The sequence below is a fragment of the Python bivittatus genome, unplaced genomic scaffold, assembly GCF_059951505.1.
Source record: "Python bivittatus isolate LINGU-HERP-01145 unplaced genomic scaffold, Pbiv_v1 ctg000980_np1212, whole genome shotgun sequence".
NCBI classification, from domain to species: Eukaryota; Metazoa; Chordata; class Lepidosauria; order Squamata; family Pythonidae; genus Python; species Python bivittatus.
The window spans coordinates 55,252,869-55,270,878 of record NW_028277125.1 but is presented as its reverse complement, the minus strand read 5'-3'; the positions used below and the strand labels follow the sequence as shown (position 1 = coordinate 55,270,878).

Below are 18,010 nucleotides of genomic sequence, written 5' to 3'. Positions count from 1 at the left end.
TCATCTGGGGAAGTTGAGGAAATAATTTACCTGTATCTCCATACTTTTATTTGATTTTAGCTCTAAATTTATTACAAGTCAGGGTCTATATAAACCTACTGGAAGCTGTTCACTGAAAAATAGATAAACAAGAATAGAAAAGAATATGAAACATATAAGCAGCACAATAACCATCATTTGTTATCTAACAGGAACTAACAAACCTGGAACTGTGGTTTATTCAGAACCGATAGTTCTCTCACTAAAACTTCCTCCAAAGTCATGAGTACTGCACAAAGGTGGCTATTAAAATCATAGAATTGTAGAATGTGAAGGCTGTTGAGTCCAAGGCCCTGCTCAGTGCAAGGATCCAGATTAAATTATTCCTGATAGATAAATGTCTAACCTCCTCTTGAGTATATCCAGCAAAGGTAAATTTATTACTACTTTCTTTGGAGATGGGAAGAGAGGGAGGAACTAGCATTTCCTGTTATGTTGTTTGTGAGTAGGGGTGCACACTGTTGATGTAAGCCAAATTCTATGGGGAAAAGAGTACGAAAGGCAAATGTGCCTATTTGTCAGGTTCAGCCCAAAGAACTCCACGAGACAATGCAAATACAGTTCTGTTGCGTTTATTAGCTTCCACCTCAAGACTGAACCCAAGTTCCCAAGCCAGCCAGCCACAACACCGTGAATTCCTTAGGGAGGTGCCAGCCTCATCTTCTTGAACTTCCCACGCTCCTGTTGGGGGCTAAGAACACACTTATCTCCCTGAGCATGGCCTTCATAAGTCCATTCCATCACACTATGCCTACAATTTTAAAAAATGGTATTACTAGAGATTCTGCATGGTGGAGGATTACACAGGAGTCAGACCTATTTCTTTTAAAATTCTTCCACTTATTTCAAAGTGGGAGGAAGTCATGTTCTGAACATGCTTTCCAACACTGGCGTAACACGATGGAAGCTACACTGAAACACTCCTAGGGTTCAATTTCTGCAAGATTCCAATATATCTGCATTAGTGAGCACACATGATGCTAATTATGACTTTGACACTTTTGAAGTCAGCTGCTGCTTATTGATCTAGATCTAGATAGGAGCTGAGATCTTTGGTTCAAGTTGAGAAGGAACATCTTGAACCTGTTTTTGGGCATATGAAAAATTAATTGAATCTCTCTGGACTAAGCTTTCCCAAATGCTAAACTATCAAATTGTTTGCAGTATCTTGCATGAAAAGGGATAATCTGCTCAGCCTTTATAATCTGTAGGGTTACTGAAAGATATGTAATGAAAAGCTGCCACAATCATGGAACTTTGACCTGAAGGGAGTTCGTTTAGAGATGATATCCAAAATATCGCTGGCTTTCTTTCCTTTGCTAAGGGCTGAAATGCAAAGTTACATTACATTACTAAGGGCAGATGAACAACAAATCTAAACCCTTTTTTACAGCTCTTGCTAATGTTTCCAAATTCCAGACCTTGGGCTCTATCATTGAGTTCTGGATAATACTAGCAAGTGAATCTCTAACATATTCTTTTATCTCAAGGTCAGGAAATGATGTTGGAAAGATCAGCAATGAAAAGGAAGTTTGCTTCTGGGTCCAATTCAAGGTGCTGGTTTTAACCTTTAAAGCCCTTCATGGCATGGGACTGGCTTATCTGAAGGACAGCCTCTCCTCAATTACATCAGGCCACCCTATTAGATCTGGCAGAGAAGGCATGCTACGGGTACCATCAGCTAGGGACATACATTTGGTGGGTCTCAGGTGATGGGTCTTTTGGGCCATGGCACCCGCCTTATGGAACATTATCCCCCCCCCCGAAATTAGATTAGGTCCATCCCTTCTGTCATTCTGGAAGTCCCTCAAGACCTGGTGATATCACCAGGCCTGGGTCTCCCAGGGAACTGGAGACATGCTTAGATGACTCCATTGCTGAGGTGGCTATTCATATTCTCTCTTTGCCTAGGGTTTGTATATATTTATTATTTATATTTTAATATTTGTATTCTTTATTTATTTATTTTCAAATTTATATATGCCGCCCATCTCACTATACAAGTGACTCTAGGCAGTGTAACAGATAAAAAACTAGAAAATCCTAGAAAAAAAAATAAGTTAAAAACTGGAAAAGGTTAAAATTAAACTAAAAAGTTAAAACTACAATGCCAACTAAAAAAGTGGAGACAGCATCCTCAGGCTACCAGCCACGCCCAGTGCCGCGAACCCCCACTGGGTCCCCATGCAAGTCTTAACATCCTTTCGGAAGGCCAACAGAGCGGGGGCCAATCTCACCTCAGGGGGCAGGCTATTCCAGAGGGCAGGAGCCACAGATATTGATTATTGATTCTTATATTTTTATACTGATTGTTTTATATATGCATTGTTTTATTGGACTGTTGTACGCTGCCCAGAGTTGCTTTTTGTGAGATGGTCAGCCATACCAATTTGATTAATAAATAAATAAAGTGTTTTGTTGAGACTCTGTGCTGATATCTACCTTTGGCTCCATCATTCTCCAGTATGGCCCTTCTTCTAACTGTTGTTCTGCTTTCCTGACAGCACCAGCCAGATGGTTGGCTAGCTTGATGTGATGGGTAATGTAGCTGGAAGATGCTAGGGTGGGGAAGACTTATCTAAAACCTGCATTAGGGATGATGTGATACATAATATCAATAAGCTTTTTCCTACTAAGAAAATTAACGGTTATTAAAAAATATTAAAATAGGTTAACTGCTAGATGTCAGCTTCTTGGCCGTACTGTAAGACTTTCTAAGAAATCGGCATGTATCTGCATAAGATATGGGCATAAATGGCATGTCTTTGTGTAATCATTTCTCCAGTGGTCTGCAGCCTCCCTAGCTTCTGCTTCAATTAAATCCTAGGGGAGATAGCATGATTAGGAAGTGTGAGCAGCTAGGGCTTCAAAGTGATGGAAAGATACATATTGTTGAATATTCTAGGATTTCCTCTGGAATGGACTTGACAACTTCAAACGAGCTGAAATACAGTATGTCCATTTTGGAAGGAATGTCTTTAAGGAATGTCTTTAAACAAAATTTCAAGCACTTAGCATTTTTGTTAGTTCATTTGATCATAGTTCTATTCTGTTCATTCTGGCACAGCAGGGAAACTGGAAATAATAGAAACAAGGGGCCGTCAAACCTGGGAAGACAGCTGATGGCTTGCATGAGTTCCAGATGTACCATGAGGGTGAATAATAGAGAGAAATAATGGCAGAAGAAGACAACAGTAGAGGAAGAAAGGGGCTGGAACACAGAGTAAGAAGACCAGAAAAATTCAGAAGTTTTTTTCCTCTGTGAAATAGACTTCTGTTTTTTCTACTTTTTTCTAATGTTTGAGAATTTATCTCAATTTTCTCCTGGGGGCAGTTAGAACTTATTGGAGTTTATTGGAGGTTTCAAAGGATTCTATTGATGTCATTTGATTCATTTGGTTCCTGTTCTGCTGTTAGATAGAATTGGGCTGGAAAATCCACAGTTCATGAATTCTTCTGGTTCCCCAAACCCTCTTTTTTGGCTCCTAGAGCCTCCCAGTGTTGATCTGGTAAAATTCAATTACAAACTGCCAAGAAATTGACCTGTGATCTTATGCTGATTTTCAGCGGAATAACTATTAAAATAGTTTTGTCAAGCCTCTACAACAGTTAATGTATCCATTAAAATTTAATATCCCTAATCACAAAAGCGTGGGGAAAGGCCAAAAACATCCATTCATGCCCTGTGATTTTATTGCATCAGTCCCAGATTATCTCTGACCCTCATCCACAGAAAAGTATAGTTTGGAAAAAAAAGACCTCCCACACAGTAAAGACACTCTAGTGAGGTAGGTAAAGGTCAAGGGTCCTGCAATTTTTGGTAACTACATTGACACATCTATGTTATTTTCTTGGCAAAAAAAGATAATTTTTTCAGGATTTTTTTTCAAGTTTTCAGTTTAGCTGAGAGTTCTGAGATTTTTTGATCATCTCCCATTCAAACATTAACTTGGTATCAGCCCTGTTTAACTTTCTGAGGTCAGCCAAGATCAGCTAGGCATTGCCACACACTGTGACAATTGTTGCAAAAGGGCGGCAAATTGTTCTTTTAATTTATTAATTTATTTTTATAGCTTGGGACAGGAACAGGTGCTTTTCTGCATCAGATGCCAAAATAATTTGATGGGCTTTGGATATTAAGTAATTTCTGAACTGAGAGAGAAACATCACTCTTTGCTACTCCACTTCCAGAGTAAATTGAAGACCATGCAGCCCTGAATTCAACTTTTTATGTTCCCATTCAAAGTAATCTGTTCTTTAGATAGTTTCACTTAACTGGGCTGAGCAAGATCTCTAAGTCAAGCTATTCTTCTTATCTATTCTCAGCTCATCTCTACCATCTATCTGTCAAGGGTATCTGGTTGGCTTAACTAAACAGAATCCTATATTCTTTGTTTTTCTATGTTTGGGTCTCAGCAGGTAGCAGCACCTGAGTTTGTAAGCTAGCCAGCATTGGACTGGGTTAGTGGTTGGAGACCAACAGGGAATATCAGAGTAGTAAGCTTAACTGGGAAGTTAAAAACTATCCCAGAAGAAGGAAATTACAAGCCATTTCCATACTATTGCCAGAAAACCTGCATGATTGTGTCAAAGTAGACACCAGGTATGTCTCAATTCCAAGATGTCTTTATTATTTTACCTGTGGCTGCAAGCAGCCACTTTGCATAAGATGGCCTAAAAGGGAATCTTAACAAGGGCTACATCTGCTGAAATTCCATTTTCCACAAAATTTTCAAAGATTTAGAAGCCCTATCTGGAGAGGGAAGGATTGTTTTGTTCTGTTCTGTTTTTTTGGCAACTGGGTATCCTAATTTTCCTCATGTTGAGAAGAAGACTTCCATGGACAATCTCCCTGCCTGCCATTTCAGAGTTTGGTTTGTTCTTTAAGCATAAACATTCCTTATTACTACTGTAAGTGGCTCATAGTGAAAGACACCAAATGGTTTCATGAACATGGTGGGATTTCAGTTGCATTAAGGTTTTCTAACCATTGATTATTCTATCTCTGGAGAATAGAAGTTAGTTTAACAATCTCTGGATGTACATCATTTCCTCAACTCCTGAACAGTTCATTCCAAAAAGTATAATCCTATGGATTTGTACTCACAAATAAATCAAACTGAATTCAGTGGGACTTACTCCCTTGCTTGTTTCACTTGCAGGAATTAAACCACAGGAAAGAGAAACAATCACTGTGACCCTGGATTTGAAATTGGATTCCTCCAAAGATCTTGGGACTGCTGAGAAGTACAGCAGGGACTGATTATTCAGCATCATGCATTGATGTTACTGCTGGCAAGGCAAAATAAAAGAAGAGGCAAACAAAAAATAGGTGTCCTTAGCGCATTAATGCTACTGCATGCTTCCAGTGAGAGAAAGATAAAATAAAAGGAGAGAAGGTTAGAGAGGATCTTGCTGGAAGCTTGACTGATGATTATGTGCCATCAAACCAGCATCAACTCTTAGCAACCACATAGATTTTCTCCATAATGATCTGCCTCTAACCTTTCCTTCAGGTCTTCTAATGTGCACCCATTGTTATTGTAGCTGGGTCCATCCATCTTGCTGCTGGTCATCCTCTTCTTCTCTTTTCTTCCTCCTTTAGAGCCTTCTCTTTTCTTTCAGAATTAGAGCCTTCTCTAGAGAGCTAGATCTTCACATAATGTGTCTGAAGTAGGATAATTTGAACCTGGTCATTTGTGCCTCAGGTGAGAACTCTAGGTTGGTTGGTTTGATGATCCATTTGTTTTCTTGGCTGTCCATGATATTCTCAGGAGTATTCTTCAACAACAACAACATCAACAACAACACACACACTACAAGAAATGATCATGAAAAACCTATATCAGTGAGACCAGTGGGGTTTGTTTTTCAGTAGACCTTTCCAGGCTGTTGAAGTGTTAAAGTGGCAGATTTTTGGATGTTCATCAAATAATTGATGCAGACAGGACAACAGTGCAATATGTAAGCCATGTTTCTTTGCTCTTGGCTTAATGTTGACAGTCTATCTACTTCAAACTACAGTCTCACTATTCTGTCCTTGTGACTGTTGCCTTCCATAAAATAATATTCCTGATTTTATGAATAATAAATAAAATAATCACTCTTTTATAAAAAGCAAGAATCATTCATTCATTCATTCATTCATTCATTCATTCATTCATTCATTCATTCATTCATTCATTCGATATGGCTGCCCACCACAAATTCATGACTCTGGGTAGCTAACAATAATTAAAAACAGCATAAAAACATAAAACAATAAAGGAACAACAGCATACACAAATTAGGTGCTCCATCGTATTGAGCTAGGTAGATTCTGGAAAGAAAAGAGCCAAATTGGTGCCCTGGTTATGGTGTTGGAGGAGGGCATGGACTCCCACCTTCAGGTTCACTCTCTGCCATGGAATCTCTCTGGCAACTTTAAGCTAGTCACATTCTCTCACAGCCCTGGGTACCTCATAGGGTCATTGTTTGGGGCATAGAATGAATGGGAGTTTCTCATATAAACTGACTTGAGCTCCTCAAGGAAAGACAGGATGTAAAACTAATAAACTTGACATGAGACTTAACACTTTCATAGGAGCATCTATCTCTCAGATACAGGGGTTAAATATTTCTCACTATGTACTTCAGTGGCAAATGAAAGTGCTTGGAACAAGAACCAGAGAAACCTAATAAACAATATTAGTAATAAAGGAGCCATGCAGGTTTCATTTGTAATTTTCCCCATTTTCTTTTTTGTTTGGAAAATTGACAGAAAAATGGATCAGTATTGCCACCTTGTGGCACAAAATGGAAAGCGACTACTTTTTACAAAGAACCATTGGGCTGGATTTAGGAAGATTTTATCATACAGCAATATTCTCCCTTTTTAAAAAGGCTCTCAGCTTATGCTTTGGATTAGTTACAGGGCATTTTCCAATGTAAAGTATTTAAATTAAAATTAGAATTCATCTGTCATTACAATAATAACTAACAAATTGGAAATGTAATCATCCATTACTTCAACAAAAGGTTGAAATGAGACAAAATGTACAGGAAATATTATTTAGCCACAGTGAAAAAACACGAACTTTTTAAACAGGAAGAAAAGGGGAAAAAAGAAGAAAAGGAAGAAGAGGGGAGGAAAACATGCGGACAAAGAGTAAGAGAAGGTAGAAGATGTAAAGAGAGGAGCATCTTGTAGTTTTATCTTACACAGAGGGGCAGATAGGAAAGGTACATACAGGTAGTCCTCGCGTTATGACCATTTGTTCAGTGGCCGTTCAAAGTTATGACAGTGCTGAATGAGGGGGACTTACAGTGTGGGGTCCTCAAAGTTCTGGCCATCACAGCATCCCCACCGTCATGTGATTGCGATCTGGGTGCTCAGTGCACAGCTTGTGATCACAACGTTGCAGCAAGCTGCAGTCACGTGATCATGATTTCCAATGTTCCCTACCAGCTTCCAATATGCAAAGTGAATGGGAAAGCCAGTAGGAAGTCAGAAGTTGGTATCTCATGAGGTCTTTGCTTAACAACCCACACAGTTCTCGTTTAATGATGGCAACCGGCATTGCTGGAATTGCTGTTGCTAAGCAATATGGTCACCTGATGTTGCACTTTATGACCATGTCACTTAGTGACAGAGTTCCCAGTCCCAACTGCCATCATAACCCGAGGACTACCTATAATAGCACCAAAAAGATATTATGATTTATAAATGATAATAAACTAGGACATCAGTTAACAATATATGACAAGGCTTTCCTACAAACGCTATTTCCTGATAAAGAACAGAGGAAGTATTATCTGGAAAATATAAAGTATTTGACCTCGAGTGCCTTGTGGCTCCTGGAGTACTTACTTCAGTCCACGGGCTGCAACATTTATTTCAAAGGACAGAGCAACACGGCACAAATAAATGTGTATGCATCAGCATTAAACTAAATCAGCAAACCATCTCAGAGGAAATGGAATAGTGCAGAGGTGAACGATTAATTTAATTTTAATTGAATTTCAGGGACATTGTCTTAATTCTGATTTTCCTAAATCTTGTTTAAAAAAAAACCAGACACATTTAATACATGTGTACATTTAACAGCATGTCTTATTGGCCCTTATTCTAACATTGTTATGCATGACATTTTAACTAGGACTACTCATCTTGGCATGAAATACTTCTTGTTTTAACAAAACTACAAGACTTACACATTATGCGTAGAAAGCATAAGACACTATTATCCTATATATTCTTGCTTCTTTTCAGTTAAATATATTGCCAAATTCAGTGCATGCTTACCAACAAATAAACCCCAGCATGGGGACAGCATGATCACATTAGTGTTCACTAAGTATTTGTCAGCTCTGCCCCTCTGGATCCAACAAACAGAGAATTGACTAACACACCTTACTTATGAATCAGGAGCAGGACAAGCCAAATCAACTCCCCTCTCAATCTGATGCCCCCCAGGGGTGTTTGGACCATAATTCCCATCATTCCAGACCAACAGTGTCATTGCTGTGGTGGTGATCAGTCTTAATACAGCACACTAAAAGGTATCAGTTTTCATATACTCATTAATGTAAGTGTCGCAGCTCCTTTCTGCAGATGACAGACAGCCCTCTCCCCATTTTATTTCCACAAATCTAAATGATTTGAGAGAGCCAGTTTGGTGTAGTGGTTAAGGCACCAGGCTAGAAATGGGACACCGTGAGTTCTAGTCCCGCCTTAGGCGTAAAGCCAGCTGGGTGATCTTGGGCCGGTCACTCTCTCTCAGTCCGAGGAAGGAGGCAATGGCAAACCACTTCTGAAATCTTGTCAAGAAAACTGCAGGGACTAGTCCAGGCAGTCACCAGGAGCCAAGACTGACTCGAAGGCACAAAAGAAAAGAAAACAGCACTAGATGGCAGCAAACAGATATAGAAAACTAACTCTTTCAGTTAGGAGCTAGCTGAACTCTATCAGTGACATCTGGTAGCCCTAAAGCAGTGTTTCCCATCCTCAGCAACTTTAAGATGTGTGGACTTCAACTCCCAGAATTCCCCAGCCAGCAATTCTGGGAGTTGAAGTCCACACATCTTAAAGTTGCCAAGATTGAGAAACATTGTTCTAAACAATAGCCTTATCAGAAAGGACTATTCATGTCCACCTTGTTGGGCCAATGCTATGTGATGAATGAATGAAAGAACGATAGATAACTTGTTCATACTACCAAATAAATAAATAAAAATCACAGGATAATGCTACACCACTAAAAAGAGAAATGGGATCCCGTCATCATTACTAAAAGACCTATTTGCTCTTTTTTCCCACTTCAGTCTTTGCCTCCCCCCCCCTTTTTTCTTTTTTGCCTTTTCATTTATAAGTTTGTTGGTAGCGACTGTCTTGTTTTTATTGATTGTATATAAGCTTCTTTGTGAGCCTTGCTTTATGACAAAGCAAATCACCAAATCAATCATGGCAGCACTTGGATTTTAGTGGTGTTTGCATGACAGGGCATATGCAGAATACTACGCATACCAAAAGTGCACACATTTTTGAAATAATGGTATTTGCTAATCTATGTCACTTTAAATTTAAACTCTACTATACTTTCATCTTTGAATACACAGGTGCTGTTAATCTTTTTGCTCATTTCAGATAGCACCTTTTTGCTCTTTTTATTTTATAACCCTATGATTATATGCATTGATAATTACTATGATCAAGTTTGGTGCAAACTTTCTTGAGAGTTGTGAGCCCTTTAGATGGCACAGGAATGAACAAGCACTGTTTGTCAATGTGATTTTTACATGAGGAGCCAAGTATTTTTGGTCTTCCACATTTTCTCAAAGTCCTTGAGGGCCATGACCTTTTTCTAGATTCATTCATATGAATGAATGTACTCACTATAGTCTTCTGGCAAAGTTAATCAAGTCAGACATTTTGCCTGGCCCATGTGATTGAGTTAACAACAGGTTGCCTTTTTCATATGCCCTTATCTCCTGTTCATCTCTGACATTTTACACCAGGCTAGAGTTCATTTGCATTTGTACAGCCAAGGATTCATAGTCTGAAACTATTAACCTAACTTCCTGATCCTTTGATAAATATTTGCAGAGTTTTATGGTTCTAGTAATAAAACTGTTCACCTCTTGATCCTCTTGTTCCCAGGGATTGAGATAAAAGGAGTTCATACTTAGAAGGAATTAAACTGTGAATGGTTAGGCAAAGACATGCTTTAAACCAGTGTTTCTCAACCTCAGCAACTTTAAGATGGATGGACTTCAACTCCCAGAAGTCCCTGGCTGGCTAGGGAATTCTGGGAGTTGAAGTCTGCCCATCTTAAAGTTGCCGAGGTTGAGAAACACTGGTTTATACTCTCTCAATGTTCCTTTATTGAAAGAAATGTCATAGGAAGCTGCCAATAGAAATTAAATAGCTCTCTTCCACCTGCCCATGTATGGCAACTTCCCATTCTCTATCTCTGCTACCTTTTCTAGAACAAATGGGCGGTACGTGAACAGCAAGCCCACATGTCTAAATTTTCTAATAAATGCTATATTTACCTTTCTCCACCGAGGAAAAAGTTCACACCCAGGAAGCCAGGCTGAATGTGTATTTATCACAATGTACTGTCATAGAATACCAAGATATTTTCTTTCTGTTTATTGTACAAATTTCCCAGAGACACTGAAACATTAGCCAAGGTTATGTTATATATATATTTTTATCCCAGTTCACAGAGGTTTCTTTGGCCTGATTAAAAACTGAAACAGAAAATAAAACAAGTATTTCCCTGTAGACTTTAGAAACTAAAAAACTGGTGGATGCTCCTAAAAATAAGAGCAAAGAGTAGTAATTCCTAACTTTTTCTAAACTGGGATTTTACATCAATACTCATACACTGTGTTTGCACAGTGTGCTAATTATGATTAAATGTAGAGCCCATGGCGTTCTCTGAGCTTGGTTGTTTTCTTGCAGACGCTTGGTTTCCCAACTAGGTAGCATCTTCAGTGCTAGAAGGGAGTGGGGTTTGCTCTCTGTTTATATGCAGGATTAAATGATCTAATCCAATTTCCTGGATCTACACATCACAATGAATCACAAACCAGCTAACTGCATCTTAACACAACCCATGATGAGATTTTATACTAACTTGCCTAGTTCACAGAAATTATAACATAATTTATTTGGTTTTGTTTAGTAAACTCTACAGCTCATCCTTACATTGTGATTTAGAAACCATTTTTGGCTTAGCACATTGTACAAACTCAGCCAACTGTAACTTATCTGGTAAACCAGGGTTAAAGAAATCATAGTGGAATGTGTGAATCTAGTCATTTCATCCTAGGCACATCCTTGTCTAACATTTAAGTGGTATACTGGAGGATTTAAAACAACAACAAAAAGAACAACAACCCTGGAGTCTTTATCCATAGCTAGACTTGTGGAAAGACATTAGAGAAGAATGGGAAGAAGAAAAATAAAAGGCTGCTGCAGATTGAATACATCTGCAAAGTATACCGTGCTTCAGCACCATGTTAATTAATGGTGTCTAGCTCAGATGTCACTTAGTGGTAGCCTATAGGCAAATGTGGGACATGATTAACAGCGCAGACACCTAAGTGATCTAATCAGCAAGTCTTCACTTAGCCAAAAGCTTTAACTAGGATACTAAGGGGTATCCAAGTGTTTTTGATTTCTAAAAAAAAAAGTGTGAATTAGCTTAAGGGCCCACATGCCCCACTGCAGCTCTGCAGCTCTTCAACAGATTTTTGGAAATGAATATCAGCCACAGGAGACTGCTACTGTGAAAGGGGGGATGATAATTGAGGAGAAGCAAGGCTGTTCCCCTCCTTCCTTTTTTCACCAAAAAATCCCCTCCCCTAATGCGCACCCCCTCAAACACACACATCTTGGACAAAGAAAGAAATATTTAATTAAGACAAGCAGGTCTTGCAGCAAAATAAACGTACTTATTTTTAACATATGCTGCCCAGTTCCAATTTGCTCTACTCAGCATACAAAAATAAAATTTCGTGCAATAAGAGCATCCACCAATTAAAACCACAAGATATGCAGAAGAAACATAAAAAAACCAAGATATTTTGATAAGCTACCAGATCCGGGCTGCTTGAGTCTGAAAGGCCGCTAGCAAACAGTTGCATTTTTCTACATGTCTTTGCTGCCACCTAGTGGGTGTCTAAGTTTTGCAGCCCAAATTTGAGCCCCTCCTAACTTGTGGTAAGGAGGGGGCTGCCTGATCTCTAATATGGAAAAAATAAAACTGAGCCCTTGGAGATTAGAAGGATATATACATTTAATAAATAAGTGACCCTCTCTGTTCAGGACTCCAGCTATTTTCTTCAGGCAGGATATTCGACCTTTTCCTTCTCCAACCCCCATTTTCCTTCCCACTAGCTATGACCTGTAGTGTATTCCTGAGAGCGGTTAGCCATTATGGAGCTCCTGGGATTGTTTTTCAAGAGAGGGGGGTTCTGTTTCCAGATCCCACTAAGCAGCTGATACTGCCTCTTGCTTCTTTGTGACCTGTTCTGTCTTAGTGACTTAGTCCTGTCCACAGTCCCCACCCTGCTTTGCTATTAGAAGGAATGATTGTCTAATTATTTGGAGCAAGGTCTTATTGTCTTAGGCTATTCATCTACTAAAGCAGTATTTCTCAACCTTGGCTGCTTTAAGCTGTCTGGACTTCAACTCCCAGAATACCCTAGCCAGCATGGCTGGCTGGGGAATTCTGGGAGTTGAAGTCCACAGCTTAAAGCAGCCAAGGTTGAGAAACACTGTACTAGAGTATAGATAGGTGGATTAGTCTTTCTTGAGGTTGGCAGAGCTTGGAACATAGATGGCCTGATATCAGTTGATATGCTGGCTGGCCTTTAATTGCTGTCAAGCATGATAGCTAATGAACAGCAGCTAGAAAAGTCTGTAACTCTTGGCAGGCCATGCTAACCATTACCAAATGTTTTATTAACTTTCAGACTTAGAGAGGGTATAATATGTTCTCATTTATTTTTATGTTGCTTTTCAACCAAAGGACCCCAAAACTGGCACTGGAGTTAAAGATAAAATGTACAGGTAAACACCCATTTAAAAAATAACCACATATTCAATGAAGAGAAGAGAAGAGAGGAGAGGAGAGGAGAGGAGAGGAGAGGAGAGGAGAGGAGAGGAGAGGGAAGGGAAGGGAAGGGAAGGGAAGGGAAGGGAAGGGAAGGAATATTTCCATAATATAATCAGATGTTACATTCCAGCTGTAAAGGGCATAGTGTGGTTTACTTTGCTCCCATGTAAAGTTCTGGGAATATATAACCCATCACCTTGCTTAGTTCAGGGCTCTTTTGTACTCTCATGGCAGACAGCCCAGTGATCACTGTAGTTGCGCATGCCAATAAAAAAAAATATTCTGTTGCATCTATTTCCAATTGCTTTGGTTCCTTTTCTAAAGTGGGCATTTTTCCCACAACAGTCTGGCATAGTTGGCAGGAGCAGAGGTCAAGAACCGCAGCAGTCTGCCACTTTGAGCCCCCCTGGTTCATGGCTTCTGCCCATGCCTTTCTTCTTCCTTGATCCAGAACCTGTTTGGAGTTACCAGGTTAGGGTGAGATTGTGGGGAAGTGTTTTGGGGACTCTGCAGGAGCAAGGCCAGGTGAGTTGTGACTCTGAAAGGCTAGTTGCCAGTTTTTGCCATCTGACTCTGCAGGACTAACAGGCAGTGGAACATTTGGATGTCCAGCTTGCGTGAGTGTTAGTGCACAAAGGAATGGGGAGATATCAAAGGGTTGTTGCTTGCTGTCTGTGGCCTGGCTACCCTTAATCCTCATTGATTGTGGTGTGTTGTGTCTCTGAATATATTCCTGCCTGCACATCAGGACTGGGTGTCTCTTCCCCCCACCCCATGATCTCCGCACCATGAAAAGCAAGGGGGAGGAAAGAGGGTTCCCCTGTCCCTACAGGGCAATGAGCAGCTGCGCAAATGCATGTGAGGAGGCACTTTTGTTTTTTGACGTGTATGTTAGTACCTAAATAAACTTGTGGCTGGTGACCAGAGCTGCCACTAAGATTTTCCACCAACCCCTCTGTTTGGAAAGCAAGGGGGGATGACAACCCCAGTAGACTGTGTTTATTGTTGCTCATGTATGTGGAGGGTGGATCATAGTGACTAACGTGAGGGACGCCTTGTACAGGTTAGTATTGAAAGGAGAAGATAAATAGGAGAATGGACAGGAGATTCCTTGTCCTTGTTGCAGTTTCCACAAAGTGGGGAAGTCATAGCCCAAGGACCCGGATCTAAAATGAAGGAGGATCAGGCCCCACCAGGTGCTGCACCCACCAATTCATCAGTAGCAGGCCTTTTGTCTCACCACCAAAGCTTTTTCAGTCCCTTCCTCAGCCAGCACTGAAGCCTCTCTAGCCAACTTAGGAACCAGGAAGTGGGGGAGACTCTGAGCTCCATGAAAATGAACACCTCACAAGTAAGCAGCAGGCTGCCAACTCTTCAAGCAAGCCAAGTGCCTCCTTATTGACAACCGCTGGGCAAGGGAAGCTTCAGCTGTGCATGTCCCACAAGGAAAAGATTTACACCACACAGAAACTGCCTTCCATGGCTGGAAACAACTTTGGCATCTGGCGCAGTGTTTCCTTGCTCCTGACTCTTGCTATGTTTTTGACCTTGGCATGTTCTTGTCCAAGTCTCTGGCTCTTCCTCTGGCACTGCAGTGCCATGATTGGTGATATTTTCCCTACATGTTGAAGGGGGAGGGCAGCAAAACCAAAAGACAGAACTTGCCATAAGTAGGTTGCAAAATCCTGAATGACCTCTAGAAGGCAGCAAACAATCCCATTTTTCTCTATCCCTCTGCTGTATCTAGTTGTCATTTGGATTTTTGCATTCCAGATATAATAGCACTATCAGAGGACCCAGCCAATTGTTTTGCCTATCATGTGCTGCACTTTCATTGCCAGAAGAGTATCATCTGGCAGTCATTTGGAACAGGTGTAATAGAGGAAGAGCAGCAGTCAACAATGGAGATAGCAAATTTCATGCTGGGATAGTTTTCTGCCAACTCAAGAATGGGTAGATATCACGTTAACCCAGCAGTGGGAAAAGGCCCAGATACATTATGTAGGAGAAATAATGTGGCTATAAGAGGCTGTTGAAGAAGTCAGAAGGAAGTGGATGATCATTCAAATCAAAAAGAAAAGAAAAAGTCAGGCTAAATGAGAGGAAGTTGCTTCTTTCTGGTTGCTAGAGTTATTGGAGCTAATATTCTGGCAACTCTTTTTTTGCTACAATTTTACTTCCAAGTTCTTCTTGGAAAAGTTTGAATTATGAACTAGTACATTGTATCTTAAAAGCAGAGTTCCATTCAGTTGATGAACAATGGCCATTGTGATCCCTTATTGTGAGAAGAGCAGAGAAGAGAAGAGCAGAGCAGAGCAGAGCAGAGCAATTGGTGGCTTATATTGTGAACTTCAAGGTCTGTTCACAAAGGGCAAAACAAAAAGTGTGGCTACTGAGACTATGGCATGGGTGGGTATGCACATCTGAAAAGGGTAGATCTTTGTCCAGTCTGAGGACAAAGATTTCAGATGAACATGAATATTGGCTTAAAAATAGCCAATAATTAGAGGCATTTAAGTATTTCCTTTGGTATGAGAAAGTGAACATGGATGGATGGATGAACAGATGGATAGGGTAGAGGGTTTCCTCCCTATCACAAGGGAGACAGTTATCATTTACAAATGCCAAGCAATTGTTTAATGCAACTGTTTATAGGAAACAACATTTCTTGTGCACATATGGAGTAGATCAAGAATCTAAATTAATCTACTGTAATCATAGGGTCTTGAAATATTATGGGCATTGGGTATTCAGTAGAGATAACATACTTGTTGAATTCAGACATTGCACAAAGCCATAATGTAACTCACTGGGTTTTGGCTGAATGTGATATGTGAACTCAGCTATTATAATTTGGTAAAGCATAGATTACACTGACAGCCCGACCACTATGACTTGTTCAACAAACCATGGCTAAAACAAACCAAGGATTATCATATACATAAACTCAGCAGAATTTACCAGTTACCCCTGCTCTCAAAAACTGAGTAGACAGAATAGATTCATGGAAACAGACCGGATGATTGCTAAATATAGGGTTATGGTAGGTTTAATGCTTCCCTTTATTGTCAAAGGAAACTACGCTAGTAGAGCTGCTTTGAATGATTGCCTTACTAGGGCTACTCTATCTGGGCTGCAAAGATCCAGTCAACCGCTAGATGGCAGAAAAGTGTAGAGAAAAGGGCTTCTAGACAGTGTCTCTCTGCTGCCATCTAGCGGTTGTCTGGATTTTTACAGCCCAGATAGGGTAGCCTTAGTCTTATATATTAATAGCAAGATCAGAATGCAGATCCTTGATCCTTCTACCAATGCATGATGAACTTACTGAGGTTTATTTCTGAAAAAAAAAACATATATAAGATTGCACTGTAAGTATCCAAAATGGCACCGTCCATATGTAAGAAGGAGATGTACTGTGAAGCTTGAAAGAACTCAAGTTGCAGAAATAAAAGAATCCTAACACAGTGGTGGCAGAACATTACAAAATAATTAGACATGGAATGAACATGGTAAGCAGGCATGGAATGCTGACTCTGAAAGGGAGAAACATTGAATGAAAGGGAATATTCTGCAAAACGGCACATCTGACTTACTGGCAGGACCAATGAATGCAAGCATTTGTTTATATTTTGAACTCAGCTAAGCCACTATGCTAACACCAATTCAGTTGATACCAAACAAACCAATCTTAAATCTTGACCTGATTCAAGAATTGAGTATTGTTTAGAGGAATAGTGTGCCTTTCTTCATTCTATCCATTTTGCAGTTAAAAGTTAACTCGTACAAAGAAGATAAATCACCCAGGGGATATTTTGCTGAGACACTGTTTACTCTAGCAGAGAATTCTTTCAACTTCTGCATTTTTAGAATTCTAAGAACACAAGAGGAATTGCAGAGGTGAACATTCTGACCTTTTGTTGTTGTGAGTTGCTATACCTGCTTAAATCTTAAGAGCAGCAAAAAAGGCTGCTCAGCTCCTTTTGCATTTTTTGTCCTACCAGAATATAATCTCTGTATAGAACAAGTGTCAAACTTTATATATCATTTTTTTGTGGGGAAAAATGTTTGAGTATTTATTTTAATGCTGGTCCCTGTGTTAAGCACACTGCACACACTACAGTCCCCAAATAATGCAAATGCAAAAAATAAAATAAACATGCACATGTCCTATATTTTTGAGGGTATGAAACAGGATGCTGCACTACATACGTGGGTCTGATATGGGTTCTCCTTACTTTTTTATGAGTTGTGATTTTATGCAACCATAGTTGGCAATACTTTTAGAAGGGCCAACCAATGTGGCTTGAAAAATAATTCAAGTTTTCAAGTATTTCTAGGCATTTTTGTTGGGCAAGATGTTATAAAAAATAAGGATTAGGATGAAGCAAGAAAAAATTAGGCCATATTAGGTGTTTTAGCCATGAGGCCTGTCAGCCCCAGGATAGAGGTTTTGGGCTGAACACATAGTTGTTCTTGGCATCAGTAACACCTAGCATCTCTGGGCAAAAGAAAATATTACTCCAAGCGTTGAAAACACCATTTCCCTTATGTCTCTTGTCACAATTGAAAAACGGACGCTCTCACCTGGCATAGAGCAGACATAACAGAAAACCAGAATCTTTATTTAAGCCAAACTGGACATTAATTTGGCCACGAATGAACATGGCTATGATTGCTTTTTATATAATTCATGTTTCTCCATAAAAAGAAAATATTGCTTAGAAGAAAAATGCCATATGTGAATTGGTTTTTAGAAGTAATATCCATCTTATTTACATCCTCAGCTTTCCACTCTGGTGAGTACTCAAGGATCCTAACAATTAAAAAAAAGGGGGGGGGATATAAAATGTTAAAACAAATTA

General features: G+C 39.7%; 2 long non-coding RNA genes across 4 annotated transcripts in view; one reads left to right on the top strand and one right to left on the bottom strand.

Moving 5' to 3' along the window:
• The window catches only part of LOC112540177 (uncharacterized), an 82,024-nt gene extending 78,770 nt beyond the window's left edge, over positions 1–3,254 (top strand). The window contains exon 4 of the long non-coding RNA XR_015794486.1: positions 3,107–3,254. This is a non-coding gene — a long non-coding RNA (uncharacterized LOC112540177). The remainder of the gene's footprint in view (positions 1–3,106) is intronic.
• LOC112540176 (uncharacterized) overlaps positions 1–18,010 on the bottom strand; it is a 72,353-nt gene that overhangs the window by 39,365 nt on the left and 14,978 nt on the right. The window lies entirely within an intron of this gene.